Genomic DNA, 22,512 nt, shown 5'->3' with positions numbered 1-22,512 from the left:
CTGATTTCTTGCCAAACTGGAAACTATTTTGGCAAACATGATACATTAAACTTATTTTTGATGTTGCCACCTTTCTAGCAGAGTGTTAGATTTACATGTGCGAGCAATGTTGGGTTTTTATGACATTTGAAACTTTTTGGGAAGTCAGGCGGATGGGGGATGTCGCCTCATCTAACACAATATTTTTGTCATGTTTTGTAACATGGCTTGTGTACCTACTTCCAATTACATGCCCTTTTCTGTAACATTTCCATTTAATGCATGTATATTTATGCTCATACATTTCTATGTTCCGTGAAGTGTCAGTGGGTTGCATAGAAGATAATGAAATGACACCAGGTCTAGTGATTTTTGCACAGATAGCCACCAAATGGGTTTGAGTGTCCAGTTCCTCTTAAAATTAATGTGAATTAGGTGTCCAAATCTCTTAGGCAGATTTGAAAATCTTAGCCTTAATGGCTGCTTCAATTCTTTTAACTAACTCATCTGTCTTATTGAGAATTCAGTATTCTTCTGTTAGCAGGAGTTCTCTGATTTTGGAAGTATTTGTCTTTCTGATTATTGGATCATGAATCATTTTGTTGGCTAGATGGCTGAAACTGTGCACAGAGACTGATTCACACAATGCAGTGCTCTGTCTGTTGTTGTGCAGGGGTGATTGTACTTTAGATACAGGAAATAGTAGATGCCCAGAAAGCACCTTTGTTCTTATTATGTTAAGATGAAATAAAATGACGTAACTGCTTCAAACACTCCAGACTCTAGCTCTGGAAGCCTAGGATGTCTTCCAAATAAATCACTGGCCCTTGGAAAATGGGAATTCAGCCCCTGCTCTAAAAGCTCCTTTGTTTCTGGCTGCCTCGCCACTACTGAATCTTCCCACTCTGAGTTCACTTTTCAAAGAAAGCTATGAGCCTGCTTTTCTGGTAGCTGGTTCTTTAAGTGTAGGGGATACAAACAGTTGCTGTGCTAGGGCAGCCATATTGTTTGTGGCTGTTGTTTGCTGTATATTCCTCCCTTACAGCTGGTAAGTATTGTTAGCTCCTACTTTGTGATCCCTTTCTCTCGCTCCTGAAAAGAGAGACATGTCTTCACACCTCTTAACTGGTTCTCTGGGGTGTTATTCCCTCAGAAGAGAAGAACATCATCAAAAGCCTGTAGGATCAGGTATAGTATTTGGAAGGGCAGGCAGGGTTCAAAATTACTCCCCTCCCTTTGGTTCTCAGTCCATGTAGAGGAAAACGTTTTTGCTTTCATCCTGCAGCAAAATTATTACTGTTAGTAGCTGCAAGTAATTTATTAAATATGGCTTCAACAGGTGTCCTACAGCAGTATTGACAAACCCAAGCACTCAGATCATGAGCCATACCCCCCAAATTATGAGATGCTAAAAAATATAATAAATCTTGAGTTCTTTTTTCTTTGTCTTCTGGGTTTTGAGCCTTTAGGGTGCATTCAGGTCATATTTTTCAAGCTTTTTCTCTGCAACCATGAAGGCTAGAAGCTTACTGCTTTTTTTTTAAATGAAAGCTGAAATTGTCACAAAATCACTTGATTCCAGAAACTGGGGCTTGAATATAAACAGCAAAGATTATGAGGGTTGGCATCACTGCTAAAGCTTTCCAAAATGAAGAAAAACGTGGAAGAGCTGAGGTGGAAATAATTTTTCACTATACAACTCTAGTCACAATGCATGTTTTTTCTGGTGACTTCATACATCCCCAATTTGATTTTCTCCTGCTTCCTTCCTTTACCTGCTCATTTAAGCTGCCTCTAGTGTTCCCAAATGTGCTCTGCATTTACTTAACTCTGCTCTAATCAATTAATGTTAGATTCCACACATCTGTTTATGCTGAGCAGTCTGTACCACTTCATACCAATTGATTGAATTTGCATTCTGTTTTTTGATGTTATAATTTCTTCCCTCAAGCAGATATTTCCCTCAGAGACACATATTTGGGGGTTTTTTCCGCATTCCTGGTAAGAGAGGTGCTAATAAAATTGCCAAGTTGTCTTTGCTAAGCTCAATTGACTTTTTAGAGGCAGCAGATCAAGTGGGGAGCCCCTGCAAATGAAGGTATATTGATAGTGAAGTGTTAATGAGAGAAAGTCTGTTAATGTAAGGCCTGCTCCTACTCATTAAAGCTGTCATTGTCTGATGTCAGTGGCAGCAGGATTAGGTTCCTGATTTGGACTGACTGACTATTTCCAACTGCAGAGATGAGGCAGCTGAATCCTTGTTATGAAAGGGCAAAGCACTAAGTTATCCCCACAGATGGACTAGACAGTAGGTCTCCAGCTAATTATTCCCTTAGAAATTGCTCTGTAGGGCACGGGCCCACCTTAGCTATGTTAGTTTGTTCAATCTGATTTGTAATAAAGTGCTAATTCAGTGTTCTGGGCACACGACGTAATGGATGTGACCATGTGTTACAGATGTAATGTTACTATAAAATCTTGACTACATCTTGTATCCCAAAATATAAAGTGCGCTGATACCATAATTTGATCCAGAACATAGCTTAAGGTATCAGTGATCTGTAAGACTTGCATTGACAAAGCTGCCACTGGTCCAAAGAAGCCTATATACTCCATCAGAGTCGTGTGTGAGTTATTGGTTGGAATGGACAATATATATATATGGGATGATGACTAGAAATGGACTTAGTATTGCCAACTTTCAAATTACAGAAAATCGAACACCCTTGGCCCGCCCCTTCCCTGAGGCCCTGCCCCTTCTCCATGGCGCCACCCCCGATCACTCCATCTCCCCCTGTCTGTCGCTTGCTCTCCCCCACCCTTGCTCACTTGCTCATTTTCACTGGGCTGGGGCAAGGGGTTGGGGTGCGGGAAGGGGTAAGGGCTGCAGCAAGGGGTTCAGGCTCCAGGTTGGGGCCAGAAATGAGGGTTTCATGGTGTGGGAGGGGGCTCTGGGCTGGGGGTTGGGATGAGGGGTTTGTGGTGCAGGAGGAGGTTTGGGGTGTGGACTCCAGGAGGGAGTTTGGGCGTGGGAGGGGCTCAGAGCTGGGGCTGGGTGTTGGGCATGGGAGGGAGTTTGGAATGCGGGCTCCAGGCAGCGCTTACCTCAGGTGGCTCCTGGAAAGCAGTCGTCATGTCTCTCTCACTCCTAGACGGAGGAGCGGCCGCAGGAGCTCTGTGTGCTGCCCCTGCCTGCAGGGGCCACCCCCACAGCTCCCATTGGCTGGGAACTGCAGCCAATGGGAGCTGTGGGGGTGGCCCCTGCGGGTGGGGGCAGCATGCAGAGCCCCTGTGGCTGCCCCTCTGCCTAGGAGCGGGAGGGACCTATTGGCCACTTCCCGGGAGCCATGCAGAACCAGGTATGAAGCCTGCCAGCCCCACTGTGCCACCAACCAGACTTTTAATGGCCTGGTCAGAAGTGCTGACTGGAGCCAGCAGGGTCCATTTTTGACTGGGTGTTGACACTGAACAGTATGGACCCAAACTGAACAATTCAAATGCAAACCTCAGGCATCCAGAATTTGAATGCAGGGTTTTAGTCTGGTCAATTACAAAGACAGGAGCCAACTTCAAAATTCAGTTCTGTGCTGAAAGCATCTCATAGCAGGGTTAGTGGAAACCTTCAGCACATAAATCAAGGCTTAACTCAAGTTCCAGGTTAGCTGTACTGTTCAACTTAAATGCTTTTAAATGCTTTATAAATTTTAAATGATGTCAGCATTCTTGTTTAGGGAACTGTGAAAGTGCTGAGCTGAATACATTCACTGTAATAAATAAACACTGGAAACCACTGGGAATGTGCAAGTGTCAACCAGTGTTATTAAGCTAAGAACATCTTTGGCATTGCTGAGCTAGGGACGATCGGGCCCAATTTATTTCTTGTGGTCAGTCATTTGATTAATGGTTTTGTCTTGGACTAAAAATACCAGCACACTTATCAACTGGCTAAGAAAAACTGAACCTCTTCAAAACTGTTGGCTCATGTTTTGATGTGAAGCAGAGATGAGCTGATTGATGTAGTGGAAATTTGCCTTAGCAATACCTGGTGACTTGCAGGTTTCTGAGATGCACTTGATTGGATACTGTACACCCAATGCTAATCTGATGTTAAGTAGAGAGATCTATTTTTCCAGACACTAGCACAAGTTAGAGCAACTTTAGGTCTGCTCTAACTTGTATCAATGGATGACAGCTCTCAAGGAGTCACTTGCTGCTTATAAACTAGCACACAAGGCCCTGCCCTCTCCCACCCCTCATATTCCTGTCCCCAGGTGGGAAGAGGAGCAGCTGGCATACATGAGGATTCCTCTGTTCTAGGGTTATCCGGGTGCTATTTTTTAAGGCAGATTTTCATCTCTTTTGTGTCTCTGGAGCTTACTCATCCAGGGACATGAATCATGAGTAGTGGGAAGCAGTTTTGTTGTGATGGAACTGCTAAGCAGGGGACTACATTTGCAATCAGTCCCCTCTCCACTGCACACCACCTTCCCCTGGCCAAGCAAGGAGGAAAGGTCATGAACCAGGAAGTGGCCAGGCTCTGTTGGGAAGTAGTGGCCACATGGAAAGCCAGGAGCTGCAGAGAAGCAGGATGAAGAGAGGAACCCCCAGGCAGAGCTTTGTGTGGAACAGGCTGTGAGTGCCGGATGGGGTGCAGGTTTATGGGGGATTAGCAGCAGCTGGTCAGAGAACCGGTGCAAAGGGGCCCCAATGAGAGAGAGTAACTGAGCCTGGCCTGGAAAGCTGCAAGTGCCTATTGCTTGAATAGAGACTGGACTGGAAAGGGCACCCCAAGCAGCGGGCCTGAAGAGCCCTGACTCTTGATTCGACTGCCCCAGGGAGCCAAACACTTCCTGCTATTGCTTACTGTGAACTGTAACTGTTCAAGCCTCTGTCCCTAGGGTGTCTGCAAACTTTCTCTATCCTGCCAGCCCTAGTAAAACACACTTTCACTGAGCCATGGTAAGTGCGTTATTGGACAGATCAGGGCTAGTACCTGCAAGGCCCTACTGCAGAAGAATGTACAGTGCTTATCTCTGAGGCATGGTACATCGGTGTTACCAGATGTGCCTGTTACTTTGGGGTATGCTCATTTATTAGGGTTACTTTTCTGGGGTGGGGGTGCGGATTCTATAATTCTATCAGCGTACTGGTTGTGTCACTTGTGTGTTCAGACTTCTCCCTTCTGCAAGTCCCATCCCCGCGGAGCGATTCTGCAGGACCTAGATTCCCCACGGCTGGGTTCCTCCACCCCAAAATCAGATGAACACATACACACACTAACAGAGCAAGTCTGAGTGGACTGGGTCAATCAGCGCTCTCAAGCTGACCCCCTTATATGTTCCTGTACTCCAGGGGTTGGCAACCTTTCAGAAGTGCTGTGCCGAGTCTTCATTTATTCACTCTAATTTAAGGTTTCGCGTGCCAGTAATACATGTTAACATTTTTAGAAGGTCTCTTTCTGTAAGTCTATAATATATAACTACTTTACATACAACTATAGTTTAAATAAGGTTTTTAAAATGTTTAAGAAGCTTCATTTAAAATTAAATTAAAATGCAGAGCGCCCCGGACCAGTGGCCAGGACCCAGGCAGTGTGAGTGCTGCTGAAAATCAGCTCACGTGCCGCCTTCCGCACGCATGCCATAGGTTTCCTACCCCTGTTGTACTCAATGGGCAGGGTCAAGTAGCACTTTCGAGCTGCCACCGTTATATGTCCTTGGTCTCAATAGACTGGGCCAAGCAGCACTTTCAGCTGCCACCCTTATATACCACAGGTTCAGCACATCCCTATCCCCACTTTCACATTACAATTATACGGATAGTAACTCACTTGATGAGCAAACACCACAGGATTTTTGGGTGCTACGTGGATCTTTAGATTAGGTAAAAGAAGGGTTGCTGCAGAGTAAATGGGGAAGCTAAAAACACAAAAGAGTAAAGTTCAGAGAGAGAGAGAGAGAGAGAAGCAACCAGCTTAACCATCAGAGTTATTTATTGAATAATAGTGATAACTACACAAGGCGGGCTAAACAAACATAACAGTTACATTATTAAATGTTAATACCTGAGGTAGAAAAGAAAAGAGAGAGGGAGGGATCTCACCCACTCCAAGAGGCTTGAACTGGTCCGGGTTCCCAGGTGATGGTAGTAGCTCAGGGTCCTGAGTGCTGGAGACAGACAGAGCCCCCAGCACGATCAGTCAGGAGATGGAGTCCCAGTGGAACTGATGCAGAGTTTGGGTCCATGCAGCAGAACACTTACTTGAACATAGGTAGGGGTTTTTGTAGAAAAACAACAATGGTTCAAGGGAGAACACTAGATTTGTTTATGGGTAAACTGATGACTCAAGGGTTTTCTTTAGGCTAGACAATGGGAGCTGATCACTCTTGGATATGGGTGGTGTTTTCATCCAGGGAGCTCACAATGCAATTAGGTTGCTTCAGTATTTTGGATATCAATCAAGGATTCATTACTAGAATTCGTCTGATAATTGCTGAGCTAGGTGTGTGCAGGCGTAGGTTCATTAACATCTGGAGCAGAGATCTTCCATGATGCAGTGCTTCCCTGCTTTTCTGGTCCCAGAGTTCAGTGCGGGTCTCTATTCTTCATTCTGTATGCTAATGGAGATGTCTCTCTGTCCCATCTTTCATGGAGATGAGGCTAGGGGAGTTGTCTCTGTTCTCCATTCTATATGCTAATGGAGATGTCTTAATCTTGTCACCCTTGTCAGGAGGGGTCTAGGTGTGTCTCCCAACACCCTTCACTGCTCTCTGCAAGCTTTTTCTCTGATTGGTTTTGGTTCAAGCAGAGACTGATGTGTGTGTGTGTGTGGGGGGGGTGTCTTTCATGAGTCAGACAGGCTAGATACTGTGTTCCCCAAAAACACAGAGCTGACTGGGATCATCTGGCATGCTACTGGCACCATAGAGGTTATATGTACTCCATCACTGAGCAGCCCCAAGAGCACCGTGTTCACTTCATGGTAAAATACTGACTTAATTTACTTTACATTTTTATTGTTTTAGTTAGAGGTCACTGTTTGCTAAAATGACATTTTATTTGGAAACAATGTGGGTTTTTCCCCCCTTGGGGTGAGAGAACTTTGTTAATTAATTTAGTTAAAGCCACCTACAATTTATTGGTGACAGACAGACAGGGTACAGCTGGTAGCAGCAGTTCATTTTTGGGTGCACCTACAAACTTGTCCACAAGTCTATTTCAGTTAACAATCCTTAACCCATCCTCAAGCCTCTCCATGCCATTTTGAATGAGCCCTAGGTAAAATGAAGATAGACGCTGGGACTGATTCACCCACTGTGCTACTTCAGTTTCATGCTGAGGCAACTCCACTGAAAGTTACACCTGTGTAACAGTGGAGTTCAGTGGTCATGGTCCAAGAATGAGTATGGCCCTTAGTGAGTCACAAATGTATAATAGGCTCATCATTACAGCTAGAGCTTTGCATCTGTTGATTATTATCAAGCACAGCTACAATCTTCATTTTAGCAAATTAAAGAAAAGAGTCAACAAAAGTGACAAAAGCGTTGGGGTTAAACTCCATGGTCACATAGATTGGTGCAAAGAGAAGGTGACTTGATTTCAGTGGAGTCACTCCCTATTGACATCAGCTTCCGTGAGTGGGTAACTTCATCTGCAATCTCTTTGTTCACATACATGGCTCATTTTTTTTCCTTTTAGTTTTCTCACTGATGAGCAATTGTCTGCTCCTTGTAACTGGAAAGACATTAGAAGCCATGAGTGCCTTTGTTGTGGTAAACCTCTTCTTCTTCATTTCTCCTCTGTACTTGACTTGTAAATGCAGAATAAATGCTGGATGGCATCTGAATAAAACAAACACGATTTTACTTCATCTATCTGAGTATTTGCATGGTCTATTATCTGTGTACATTTAACCCAGCCTGGCACCAGAAAACATTATATCAATTCCCAGAATGCCCTTGGATGTAATTAGATGTCTAAACATACATTTCACAAACACAGCAGACAGCTTGCTGTGAGCTTGTCGTTCTTCCCCTCCCCCTTTAGAAATGCTAGCATTTCTTCTGATTAACATTATTGCATAGCTAGTACAATAGGCAGACCTCTTTTGTACAGCAAGTTTTGTGGTATTTTTTACTGGAAGTTACTGCAGATTATTTTACACAGCTCTTACTTACCCATATTTTATGCAACTTACACTCCGCTAGACCTACACAAAATGTTAACATCAAATGGGCTTTTGGCCACAAACCAGGAGCAGATATATGGTCCTTAAAGCAAAGGCATGGTACTTGTGTAACCCACATACTTTATTTCTCCAGGGTAGGCGGAGGGAAGAAGTAGGCTTGGGAAGTAGGAAGAAGAAGACATGGACCTTAGTTTGATATCCTGTGTCACTTCACATGTGCAAAGCAGGGCAACTCAGCTAGAAGGATCCAGAAACTTCCAAAAAAGGGAGTGGCAGTTAAGTGACACAGCTGTGCCGTAGCTATTCTAATGCTGCGGGGGGCAACCCACTTAGCAGGCTACACCCTGGTCACCCTCTGAGAGCTGAGCCAATCAGAGAGCTAGGGGGGCAGGATTTATAAATACAAGAGTTACAGACAGCCCTGTAGCCTTAGCAGCTGATTGACGCAGGACCAAGAGATGTGTTTGCTGTAAGGGCTGGATTCCAGTCCCTGTACAACTCTGGATGAAGGAGAGTACTATTCCAGTGTTATTTATGAGGGAGGCCCCTATTAAGATAATGTTTGGTCCACTGCACTGTGTTGTATGGACATAGAGGGAGAACTGGAGCGCAAGCATTTGTTACCCTAGAGGCTACGGAGTCAGTGGGGAAAAAAACAGTTACTGACCTTTCGTAATGTGTTCTTCGAGATGTGTTACATGTGTCCATTCCACTCTTGGTGTGTGCGCACCCTGAGCACAGTCACCAGGAATTTTTCCTCAGTGGTACCTATTGGGGCAGCTTGAATGATAATGCTGCACGCTGCTAGTGCCAGTATAAAGCTCCCAGCCAGCCCCACGCCACCTCAGTTCTTTTTTTCTGGAAACTCCAATGTAGAGGGGTAGGAGAGCAGGTCGTGGGATGGACATGTGTAACACATCTCGAAGAACAACAGTTATGCAAGGTCAGTAACCGTTTTTTCTTCTTCACATGATTGCACATGTGCATTCTACTCCTGGTAACTCCGAATCAGTGATATAGACAGAGGGATTGGGGCTCACCTACACACAGATACAACAAGGAGTTTGGTGGCACCTTAAAGACTAACAGATTTATTTGGGTATAAGCTTTTGTGGCTAAAAAAACCTCACTTCTTCAGATGCATGGAGTGAAAGCTACAGATGCAGGCATTATATAATGACACATGAAGAGAAGGGCGTACCTAATAAGTGGAGAACCAGTGTTGTCAGGGCCAATTCAATCAGGGTGGATGTAGTCCACTCCCAATAATAGATGAGGAGGTGTCAATTCCAGGAGAGGCAAAGCTGCTTCTGTAATGAGCCAGCCACTCCCAGATACACACAGATAGTAATACTGCCCAACTGAATTTGACAGCATACTAGAGTAGTTGGTGATGGCGTAATGGGAGGAGAACATGTGACCAATGACCAGGTTGCAGCTTTGCACTTGTCCTGAATAGGGATCTGCACCAAGAACATCCCTGCGAATGTTTGTGATATCATGGAACGAGCAGTCAGGTTACTTGGTGGTGAAACACCTGTCTGATCACGAGAAGCGTGAATACACAAAGTTATCCAGGATGAAATTCTTTGTGAAGAGATTGGAAGACCTCTCATTCTGTCAATCACAGCCATAGACCGGGTGCACCGCCAAAATGGTTTAGTCCTTTCTATCTAGCATGCTAGAGCCCATCTAACAGCCAATAAGCGAAGTTGTTAATTCTCTTTATTTGCATGAGGTTTTGGGTAAAAGGTAAGTAAATTGCCTGATTGATATGAAATTGTGAAACTACTTTGGGAACGAAGCTGGGGTGAGGACGTAAAGACTCATTATCTTTAAAGAAGACTGTGTATGGTGGCTCCAATGTGACGGCCTGGAGTTCAGAGACTCTTCTGGCAGAAGTGATGGCTATTAGAAAAGCCACTTTCCAGAAGAGGTATAGCAAGGAGCATGTTGCTAGCAGCTCAAACAGTGGTCCCATAAGTTTGGACAAGATCAGCTCCAGGTCCCAGGGGGAACAGGTTCCCTCACTGGAGGGTACCACCTTTCTAGTCCTTTGAGGAATCTGTCATGTCATTTGAAAAAAAACAGATTGGTTATTCACCAGAGAGCTGATAGAGGAAATAGATAAGCCTTGCCTTTTCAGGTGGAACAAACAGTTGAGTATATTTTGAATAAGGATGGTATGATGGGACTACCTACAACGTTATGTGGCCCATCAGCAGTTTCCAGTAGCAAAAATCCCCAACAGCTGGAGACAGGGTATTAGATGAGGAGGGCTTTGAGTTACTACAGAGAATTCTTTCCCAGGTATCTGCCTAGTTGCCTTGTATTGCCCACATGCTCAGAGTCTAACTGATCACTATATTTGGGGTTAGGAAGGAATTTCCCCCTGGCAGAGACCCTGGGTGTGGGGGTTCGCCTTTCTCTGCAGCATGGGGCATGGGTCATTTGCAGGTTTAAACTTGTATAAATGGTGGATTCTCTATAACTTTAAACCATGTCTTTAAACCATGATTTGAGGACTTCAATAACTCAGCCAGAGGTTAGGGGTCTATTTCAGAAGTGGGTGGGTGAGGTTCAGTGGCCTGTAATGTGCAGGAGGTTAGACTAGATGATCACAGTGGTCCCTTCTGAATGGTCCCCAGTCTATGAATGGATGAATTTGTTGGTGAGACTCAAATTTGGGAAGCCCAGACCAACAGTCGCTTCCATTTTAATAGGTAGGTGGTCCTGGTGGAGGGCTTTCTACTGCTTAGTAACACTTGGCAAACTTGCTTTGAGCAAACCTGTTCTCTGGGATTTAGCCATGGAGCTTCCAGGCCATTCAGTGAAGGGAGCTTAGGTTCAGGTGGAGCACCAGCAGTGGTCCCGGGAGATCAGATGCAGGTATAATGGGAGTGAGATTGGAGTTGTCACTGAAAGGTCTAGCAGAGTGGAGAACCAGTGTTGGCAGGGCCATGTTGGGGCTATTAATGTAACGCAGGAGTGGTCTCACTTGATTTTGAGTAACACTCTGTGAAGGAGTGGGATTGGAGGGGAAAGCATAATAAAGATGTCCTGTCCAGGATAGCAGGAAAGCGACTGTGATGGAACCCAGGGAGCAGAATTGGTGACACTTTCTTTTGTACTTGTTCACAAACAGGTCTATTTGGGAAGTCCCCCAGTGCTGGAAAATGTCTCTGGCTACACATCCAGGCAAAGAAACCACTTGTGTTGACTGGAAAAAGACCTCTCAGATGATCTGCCAGCTTGTTTTGCCTCTCCAGAAGGTAAGAGGCCTCGAGGTTGATAGAGTGGGCTATACAAATTCCGATAGGTCGATTGCTTCCTGACGAAGGAGGGAAGAGTAAGCTCCTTCCTTACTGTTTAGGTAAAATATGGCTGCAGTGTTGTCCGTAATTACAAAATAACTTTTTGCCCTTGATGTGAGACAGGAACATCTGACAGGCAAGACGAACTGCTCTGAGCTCTCTGACATTGATATGAAGGGAGAGCTCTGCCTTAGACCGAAGGCCCTGAGTTGTGAGGCACCCCACCCTACTGCTGATGTGCCTGAGACCAGAGTCATTAATGGTTGAGGGTACATGAAGGGAATGCCTGCACAAACATTGAGAGGATCCAACCACCAATCCAGCAAGATGATGACCCGTGATGGTATCATGAGTATAGTGTCTAAATGAAGATAGCTTGGTGAACACACTGAGGCCAACCACATTTGGAAGGGTCTGAGGTGCTGTCTCGCATGTTATACCACATAAGTGTATGAGACCATGCCTAGGAGCCTCATACAGTTCCAGGCTGTTGTGATTGGATGACCTTTGAGGTGTGTCACCTGGGAATGGATTGATTCGAATTGCACCTCTGGGAGGAATGCTCTGGCCTGGGTGGAGTCCAACACCTCTCCAATAAACTCTATCCTCTATACCGGACAATGGGTAGACTTGTCTGCATTGATTAGAAGGTTTAGGGCCCTGAACATTGACTGGATGACTCAAATGCTGGACACCAACTGAGTCCTGGACCGACTCATGACTAGCTAGTGTAGCAGGGTGGACCCTGCTCCTGCCCTGAAGGGGTTAAAACCAGCCCTGGGATAGGGCTCTGGCAGGAGAAGACAGCCTTTAGCCTGGGCTGATTGAAGAAGTGGCTGCAGCTGGGGCCACGCCCCAAACTGAGCCACAGGCCTTATAAAAAGGCCAGGGAAGCCAGAAGCCCAGACAGTCTCTCTCTGGCTATAGAGAGAGATGGGCCTGGCTGCTTAGGAGCTGTAGACCGGATACCTGAGTGAAGCAGGGCTGGGGAAGGCTGAGGAGCTGGGGAGCTCCAGCCTAGAAAGCCCCAGGCTGCGGCCTAGCAGTGGGCCAACAGGTACTGGGGGTTGCAGAGGGCAGCCCAGGGGTAGGTCAAGGCAGCAGGTCCAAACCCTCCTTGCCAGTGATGAGTAGGCTGATACTGCAGTCTGCCCCAGAGTGTGGGGCTAGACAATGACTGGCAGTAGCCAAATACTGAGGCAAGGTGGGGATAGAGGGTGAGGGTTCCCTAAGGAGGGGAGACCCAGAGAGAAAGGGGGTTACTGCAAGGGGGCAGCACCCCATGTAATAGGGCACCGGGTCCAGGGAGGGACACGGGGGGGCCTGAAGACAGGTGGATCACCAGCCTGCAGAGGGCGCTCCGAATGCTGAAACAGAGCTAATTCCCAGAGTCACCAGCAGGAGGTGCTGCGGGGGTGAGTCCGACCCTGTTACACTAGTCATTCAGATAAGGGTAGACCTGCACGCCTAATCTCCTCAGGAATGCTGCCATTATGGCCCCACATTTTGTGAACATCTGAAGAGCTGCAGACAGACCAAGTGGGAGCACTGTGAATTGGTAGTGTAACTGGTTCATTACAAATCTGAGGAAACTTCTGTGCCCTTGATATATCGACATGTGAAAGTAGGTGTCTCAAGCCGAGGGTGGCGTACCAGTCTCCGGGATCCAAGGAGGGAATAATGGATGCCAGGGTGACCATGTGAAATTTTTATCTTTTTGAGATACTTGGTGCAGGTCTAGAATAGCATAAGCGCTCCCTTGGCAAGGCTGGCTCCAGGCACCTGCCCAGCAAGCAGGTGCATGAGGCGGCCATAGGGAAGGGGCGGCAAGTCCGGCTGTTCGGAGGCAATTCGGTGGAGGATCCCTCACTCCCTCTCAGAGCGAAGGACCTGCCGCTGAATTGCCGCCGAAGACTGAAGTGGCGGCGGTGGAGCTCCCGCAGATCATGATCGCGGCCTTTTTAAATTTTTTTTTTTTTAATTTTTTTTTTTGCTGCTTGGGGCAGCAAAAACCCTGGAGCCAGCCCTGTCCTTTGGCCTTCTGAATTAGGAAATAGCAGGAGTAGAAACCCCTCCCCCGTAACCTCTGTGGCATCTCCTCTACAGTTCTACACAATCCTTCCTTCAGGTGGGAAGTTTTTCGTGGGAGGGGTCCCTGAAGAGGGACAGGGAGGGAGGGTGGGAAGGATGGGTAGAAATGAACAGGAGGGTGTATCCCATCTTTACAGTGCTCAAAACCCAATGGTCTGTGGTGACACAGGACTAAGCACTGAGGAAGTGAGAAAACCAGTTTGCAAATAAAGGAGAAACAGGATCTGTCATCATGGGAACTGGTACGGCATCCTTGAGTGTCCCATCAAAATGCCTGTTTAGAACCCCCTGGATGTCTGGGTGGGACAGATATTGATGTCAAGGTGGAAGGTGGCCTGCACCTATTTCTCTTCCTCTGCAGGTCCTGATGGGCAACCGGGGCAGAATACTGAAGAGGCTGTTGAAGCCTGTAGTGCTTCCTTGAAGGAGCTGGGGTGTACAACCCATGGGACGTAAGGGTCGCTCTTGAGCCTTTTAGTCCATGAAGCTTTGCGTCCATCTGTTCTGAAAAGTGCAAAGTTTCTTCGAAAGGCAGGTCCTGAACAGTCTGTTGGACCTCCTGCAGGAGCCCAGAGGACTGCAACTTCTGTGCTTGCCAACCGCCAAAGCCATGGACCTGGCAGCCGAGTCAGACGCATCCAGAGCAGCCTGTAAAGTGGCCCTCACCACCGATTTTTCCCTTGTCCAGAAATGAGAACTCCTGTCCAGTATCTTGTGGTAGCAAGTCTTTCTGAACTTATGCAAGGAGTCTCACAAGTTGAAATCGTATCTGCCCAGTAGCTCCTGCTGGTTCGCAATTCTGAGTTGCAACCCCCAGTAGAATAAACTTTCCTATCAACAGGTCTAACTTATTTCAGTCCTTTGATTTTGGGGTTGTGCTTTGATGCCCCTACCTTTCTCTCTCATGGGCAGCAGACACGACAAGGGAGCCAGGGGGTGGGGGACTCATAACCTTGGGCAGGCATGTAATATTTTCATTGAGCTCTTTTTGAAGTGGTGGGAAAGGATACAGGGTTCTGCCACAGAGTCTTAACCGGATGGATACATGATGGTCTCATTGCAAAGCAGGGCTACTTTGGTAGAGCTTGCAGCAGCCAAACTATCAACCAGATTGTGGGAGGACTCTTTTACTGCTTCCATTTGTATATCCAGGTTCAAGGCCTCCCTCTTTAACAACTCTTGGTGCACCTTATAGTCATCTGGGGGAGGCGACATGCCCCCTCCTGAGATCCCCTCATCAGGGGAGGAAGAAGAGGAGGCCAGCACAAGCAGTGGATACTCTTCTTCCATTTCTGCATCAGGAGGATCCATTGAGCCGGCTCTTGGAGTCCAGCACCGGAGCTGGGACTGGATACTGTCCGGTGAGGTGGTGCCATATGTCCTTCCAAGGCCACTAAATAGGAATGCCTGGAATATAGTCTGGAAACTGGGGGAAAACCCCCTGGGTTCCAAAATGACCACTGGACAGGTGCAGGTCCCCAGTAACCTCTTAGCCAACCACTCAATGGTACTCCTGTGTCCAGATCCACAGAAGGGTGAAAACGTCTGGAGGAGTGGTGAGAGTGACTTCGAGGCTGGGAAGAGCACAACCTGATCACCAATTTAGAAGAGGTTGTCTTCCTCTGGTGACCACGGGGATGCTGCACCCAGTGGAGCCGGTGAATGGTGCTGGAGGGAGAGGTCTGCACTGAGGCAAGCATTGCAGGTTTCTCCTTTGACAGTACTGAAGGGCGAGCCATCCTGGGTATTTGGGGTCAGCATGGTACTAAGCATTGTAAAGATGTGGCCAATTCACCCTTGTCCACTGGCACCAGTAAAGTCCATTCCTGTACTGCCAGTGATACCAGAATCAACAGCAAGAGAAGATCCCTGGCAGCTGCAAACGCCTCTGGTGTGGTTGGTACTGAGATAGTATCAGTACAGCGCGGTGCTGACCATATGGAAGCCTCTTCTAGCTCCAGACTCAAAGGTACCTACATAGGTTCCGGTATCAGTAGTGCCGGCTTCTGCAATACCATGGCAGAGGAGTGCTTTGGTTTAGACTGCACTCTACTCTGATTCTCACGTCTGGCAGCCTTTGGTGCTGGGGATCATCCCCTTTTGGCAGCTTGTTTCTTATGCCTTTTTCTAGGCACAGAGAATGGTGATTGGTGCTGGGACTCTGATGCAGTAGGAGGAGCACTAGGTGCCAAGTCTAACTGGCCGGGCTCAGATGGAGGTCTCAGTGCTACCTCCGTGAGCAGGAACTTTAGCCTGGCCTCACGATCCTTCATTGTGCAAGGCATAAAGTCCTTACAGATTTGGCAATGGTCCCCAACATGAGCTTCTCCCAGGTACCTCAAGTAGCTGGAGTGCGGGTTACTCAGGGGCATAGCCTTGTTGCAGGAGAAGCAGGACTTGGAGTCCAATGACCGCGGCATCCCTCAGCACTGGGAATCAGATGAAAAAGCAATAAACATAGATAACTACCTATTTACAATATACAGAGAAAGTTCACTGAGAGAACATGTGAATGCAAGAAGAGCAGTTCCAGCGACCTTCACAAGTGGTACGAAGGAACTGAGGAGATGCAGGGTCAGCCGGGCGCTTTATGTTGGCACTAACAGTGCACAGCAACAGAGGGTACTCAAGCCACCCTGATGGGTGCACCACTGAGGGAATAATTTCCGTTGACTGCGTGCGGGGCATGTGCACAGTTAGAGTGGAATGCGCATGTGCAATCACTCAAAGAAGTACCTACATTTAGCTATCAGCTAACTGCGCTAAGTGGGGATTCTGTCTCAATTAATGAATAGGGCAGCATATAGTGAGGTGGAGGGTTGTGAATTCTTGCCTGACTTAGCTGGGCTTTTGAGGAGAAGATGGTACCCTATAGAATGAGAGCATTATGGAGATCCAGAGAATGGATATTTTATCTGCTGATACCAATCCCTGTACTGCTTTGGATATAGGCTACAGACTTCTGTTTCACCAGCAGCTGGGAGGAGGAGTCAGCTATTAATCCAAGGGCTGGAAAGCTGCTGGCTGTGGAACCTTCCAGACCAGGGGTTCTCAAACTGGGGGTTGGGACCCCTCAGAGGGTTGTGAGATTATTACATGGGGGGTCGCGAGCTGTCAGCTTCCACCCCAAACCCCACTTTGCCTCCAGCATTTATAATGGTGTTTACATATATTTTAAAGTGTTTTTAATTTATAAGGGGAATTTGTCCAAGGAACATCAATAGATTTACTGTCTAAGTGCTTTGTTTTAAGTTATTTATAATATTCCAAGTACTATTCACAGTGTTTTGTGTGCATTAAATGTTTGTTTTATGGAGAGAGTTTGTGGTGTCCTCTGTTTGAAATTGACTGGGAATTACTAACATCCATTTATCATGGGTTTACATACAATAGTCTGGAGGTTTAAACTCTGTGTAATGCTTTTTCAGAAGTCTTGAAAAGACAAAACTTTGGTCTGCGTGTCAGCAAAGAGTTACACAGAGTTACGGGAAGAAGGGGAGTGCACAGTTATACAGACTATTGCCTGAGCAGTCCCTCCCTGTCCTCTTTACACTTGTACTAAACAATACTATAGAATGGCATCCATTGGGATCAACTCACTTAGCCTATGCAACTAGTTCCAGAGTATGGACTCAATCATGTGTAGGGCTGAGTAACTCCTGGAAGTGACTCCCAATGAGGCGACTAGGAATTGAAGGCGCTCAGCACCTCGCTCGAAGAGCCTAACATCTTGCAGAATAAACCCCTATGTTGGCTGTGCAGTGGACAAGGGGTTAGCCTCAGAACTTGGCCTGACAGACAGCAAGCAATTCACTATGGGTGGAATTCATCCTCATGCTGAGGGAAGGTCAAGGTTCAAGCACCATTTACATTTAAATGATGCATAGGCCTTGTGCTGGCCCTTGGCATGAGAGTGAATTTTACCCTAGTTGACAAATTCCTAACGGCTTATTTAAATTAGAAAGTTAGGCTTATTCCAGGGAAAGGTCAGGGTATGTCTTCACTGCACTGTTAGCTCAAGTTACTTACATTCAAGTTGCTCCTCCTAAGTTAGCCTAGCTCGAGTGAGAGGGGCCATGCTATGAAATTACACTTGAGTTGCTGTGTCCACACTGGTACTTTACTCACTTGTGTGTGGTGCTGAGATTCCTGGGGGCATGGCCCATGGTTTGTAACACTGAAGTAAGCTGAGCCCTCTATGAATTCTTTCTGAGTGAAGTGGAGGAGAGCTTGTTTGCCCTTACTGGGCGCACAGGAAGGGTAAGTGGGAGGGTGGAATTGTGGAAAGGCATTGGAGGACTAGTGGCACTAGTCTGTGTCCACACTGCTGAGTGGTTGTGTTAACAGTTGCCATTTTGTTGTGCTCATTCGAGCTGTAGCCTATCCCATGCTCAGGCCAGCCAGTTTGATATTAAAAGCACCACCACACTTGAGTTACGAGGTTTTGTGTGTGGATGTGACTTGAATTAGGGGCAGCAGGGAAGTTCATAATTCACGTCAACTTTGCAGTCCAGATAAACACTCAGTGACACTCTGACTATGGCAGTAAAACAAGAGTCCTGTGTAGCAAGAGTCCACATAATAGGGTTTTACTGTTGTACTGAAAGCCACTGGAATTCCATAAAATAAACAGAGCTGCCCAATTTAAAGCAGATGCATGTAATGACAATCATGTTTCATCTCTATTTTAATCTTCTGAAACCTCTGCACTCAGAGCTCAAAGGAACTGGAAACTGAATGAGGAGAATGCTGGATGGTTATCAGCCTCGGAAGGATTTGGGAGTGTATTGTAGGAATGGATGAAATGACTTGGTTAAAATAACGAGATTGGATATAACAAGTGTTGGATTCTGACTATAAAAGAATTTCCAAAATTTCTGAATTTGACTTTCTAGCAGATGCAGCCTGGACAATGTCCATGCTAAATATATTGCCAGAGAATGGATCATTCACTAAGTGAAACAGCAAGCTATGAAGTTTTGTTGGCTGTCACTAAACTGCATACCCCAAAAAGAATTGCAGGTTGAGTACATCAGCTGGTACCCTAAAGTATAGCTCATAAATGGAGAATCACACAACACATTTTTTATTTGTCATGGCAACTTCTTCGGGTCTTTATTATAGCAGTACAAAAGAATCAACTAAAGACATGTGGGCCTGCTTCTCTATTGCCCTGCTTATTGAGTTGTCATTTACACTAATACAAAGTGGGTGTAAACACTACCATTTTACCACTCTGCACTGGTATAAATTACTCATATGGGGTTTGATCCTGTGCCAATGAAAGCAATGTCAAACCTCCCATTGATTTCAGTGGTGCAGGATCAGGGCCTTAGTAGAGGGTAACAGAATCAGGCATGTGTGATTCTGCGAGGTTGCAGGGCTCCATGTTAAGGCATCTTACTGTATCAGGACCTGAGACTGTAAACTCCTTGGGGCAAGAACCAGGGCTTTAATCTCTTGTGATGGGGTGTACTCCCCGCACTGGTCCTGAGAGCTGAATAAGGTCAGGTGGACCCAATCAAGCAGCAAATGAGGGAGAATTAGGCTGTGTAGAGAGCCTTGATTATATCTTTGATAGGATAACGAGTCTTGTGGATAAGGGAGAAGCAGTGGATGTGGTATACCTAGACTTTAGTAAGGCATTTGATACAGTCTCGCATGATATTCTTATCAATAAACTAGGCAAATACAACTTAGATGGGGCTACTATAAGGTGGGTGCATAACTAGCTGGATAACTGTGCTCAGAGAGTAGTTATTAATGGTTCCCAATTCTGCTGGAAAGGTATAACAAGGGGGTTCCACAGGGGTCTGTTTTGGGACTGGCTCTGTTCAATATCTTCATCAACGACTTAGATATTGGCATAGAAAGTACGTTTATTAAAAGCAACAAAGAATCCTGTGGCACCTTATAGACTAACAGACGTTTTGCAGCATGAGCTTTCGTGGGTGAATACCCACTTCTTCAGATGCAAGTGGTGGAAATTTCCAGGGGCAGGTTTATATATGCAAGCAAGAAGCAAGCTAGAGATAACGAGGTTAGATCAATCAGGGAGGATGGGGCCCTGTTCTAGCAGTTGAGGTGTGAAAACCAAGGGAGGAGAAACTGGTTCTGTAATTGGCAAGCCATTCACAGTCTTTGTTTAATCCTGAGCTGATGGTGTCGAATTTGCAGATGAACTGGAGCTCAGCAGTTTCTCTATGAAGTCTGGTCCTGAAGTTTTTTTGCTGCAGGATGGCCACCTTAAGATCTGCTATTGTGTGGCCAGGGAGGTTGAAGTGTTCTCCTACAGGTTTTTGTATATTGCCATTCCTAATATCTGATTTGTGTCCATTTATCCTTTTCCTTAGAGACTGTCCAGTTTGGCCGATGTACATAGCAGAGGGGCACTGCTGGCATATGATGGCATATATTACATTGGTGGACGTGCAGGTGAATGAACCAGTGATGGTGTGGCTGATCTGGTTAGGTCCTGTGATGGTGTTGCTGGTGTAGATATGTGGGCAGAGTTGGCATCGAGGTTTGTTGCATGGGTTGGTTCCTGAGCTAGAGTTACTATGGTGCGGTGTGCAGTTACTGGTGAGAATATGCTTCAGGTTGGCAGGTTGTCTGTGGGCGAGGACTGGCCTGCCACCCAAGGCCTGTGAAAGTGTGGGATCATTGTCCAGGATGGGTTGTAGATCCCTGATGATGCGCTGGAGGGGTTTGAGCTGGGGACTGTATGTGATGGCCAGTGGAGTCCTGTTGGTTTCTTTCTTGGGTTTGTCTTGCAGTAGGAGGCTTCTGGGTACACGTCTGGCTCTGTTGATCTGTCTCCTTATTTCCTCGTGCGGGTACTGTAGTTTTGAGAATGCTTGGTGGAGATTTTGTAGGTGTTGGTCTCTGTCTGTGGGGTTAGAGCAGATGCGGTTGTACCTCAGTGCTTGGCTGTAGACAATGGATCTTGTGGTGTGCCCGGGATGGAAGCTGGAGGCATGAAGGTAGGCATAGCGGTCGGTAGGTTTTCGGTATAGGGTGGTGTTAATGTGACCATCAATTATTTGCACCGTAGTGTCTAGGAAGTGGACCTCCCGTGTAGATTGGTCCAGGCTGAGGTTGATGGTGGGGTGGAAGCTGTTGAAATCGTGGTGGAATTTTTCCAGAGTCTCCTTCCCATGGGTCCAGATGATGAAGATGTCATCAATGTAGCGTAGGTAGAGAAGGGGCGTGAGTGGACGGGAGCTGAGGAAGCCTTGTTCCAGGTCAGCCATAATGCATTATGGGTGTGTTGTGAGCAAGACACGAGAAGTCATTCTTCTGCTCTACTCTGCGCTGGTTAGGCCTCAACTGTAATATTGTGTCCAGTGCTGGGCACTGCATTTCAAGAACGATGTGGAGAAATTGGAGAGGGTCCAGAGAAGAGCAACAAGAATGATTAAAGGTCTAGAGAACGTGACCTATGAAGAAAGGCTGAAAGAATTGGGTTTGTTTAGTTTGGAAAAGAGAAGACTGAGAGGGGACATGATAGCAGTTTTCAGGTATCTAAAAGGGTGTCATAAGGAGGAGGGAGAAAACTTGTTCATCTTAGCCTCTAAGGATGGAACAAGAAGCAATGGGCTTAAACTGCAGCAAGGGAGGTTTGGTTGGACATTAGGAAAAAGTTCCTAACTGTCAGGATGGTTAAACACTGGAATAAACTGCCTAGGGAGGTTGCGGAATCTCCATCTCTGGAGATATTTAAGAGTAGGTTAGATAAATGTCTATCGAGGATGGTCTAGACAGTATTTGGTCCTGCCATGAGGGCAGGGGACTGGACTCGATGACCTCTCGAGGTCCCTTCCGGCCCTACAATCTATGAATCTATTAATCTAAAGAAGCTCACCTGTGGGGGAACAGGAGGGGGATTCTATAAAGCTAAGAGGCTGGTGATAGTGTGGGGGGTAGGTGGTAGCAGGGAGGAAGCCTGTAGTGTCTCCCCCTGGAGTAATGGAGAAGGAAGGGGACATAGGAACTCATGAGACCTAGAGGCCTGAGAAAGAGCAGGGTCTGACTAGCAGGACTGGAGAAATAGGTGCTTGCCCCGCTGGGCTCTGGAGCCGGCCCTGGCCACAGACCTTAACTGCTTGCTGCAGGGCCCTGGGCTGGAACCCAAAATAGAGGGTGGGCTTGGATTCTCCTATCAGCCACTGCAGATCAGTACTGCTGGGGGGCAGTGAACTAGAGAATTGCCTGGGTTGCTACAGGAGTGACAGGGTCAGGGTGATGGGTGTGAGGACTGCCTGGGGCTGCGTGAGCAGAATGACTTGGAAGGACTCTACCTTGAAAGGGGGAACTACTTAGTGACCCGGTTGAGGGCTGAATCATGAATAAGCTGCAGAGTGGGAGTGACTGAGTGAAACTGTAGAAACGGGTGTTGGCCTGGCAGAGCTAATCCCCAGAATGGCCAGGAGGAGGTGCTGTTGAGCGGTGAGTAACGTAACCCTGTCGCACCTCTCTATGTAGCTCTATGGCACTGTGCACAAGCATTAAAAAAAAAGTGTGTCTCTCACATGTTTGGTTCAGGCAAAAGTTCTTTTGCTTATTTGAATGTTGTTTACACATTGTTATAAATGTATTTTATTTCTCTGTGCCCATGTTTGCTGTACAGGGGCAGGATTCCATTATGTGCTGACTGCCCTCCATTCTCATCAACTTCAGTCGGAACAGAGTCCCTCAGCACATCACAGGCACTTCAAAAGATTTCCCGTTAAAATCAGACCTAGCAAAACAAGGCGAGGCAAAGGGTTGAGGCAGTGATGGGGTATGGGGAGGATATGAGGTACAAGAACAAAGGGGAATATGTGATATGCTTCCATTACTGTACTCCACTGGGGGGAATTTCACCCCCGTGAATTAAAGGTTATCTGTACCAGTGTGAATTTCACTCAAGGACTGAGTTTTTGAGTCCTACTTAGACCC

This window comes from Mauremys mutica, chromosome 1, assembly GCF_020497125.1.
Source record: "Mauremys mutica isolate MM-2020 ecotype Southern chromosome 1, ASM2049712v1, whole genome shotgun sequence".
Lineage (NCBI taxonomy): Eukaryota > Metazoa > Chordata > Testudines > Geoemydidae > Mauremys > Mauremys mutica.
The sequence above is the reverse complement of the archived record's forward strand: the minus strand, read 5'-3'. Positions refer to the sequence as shown.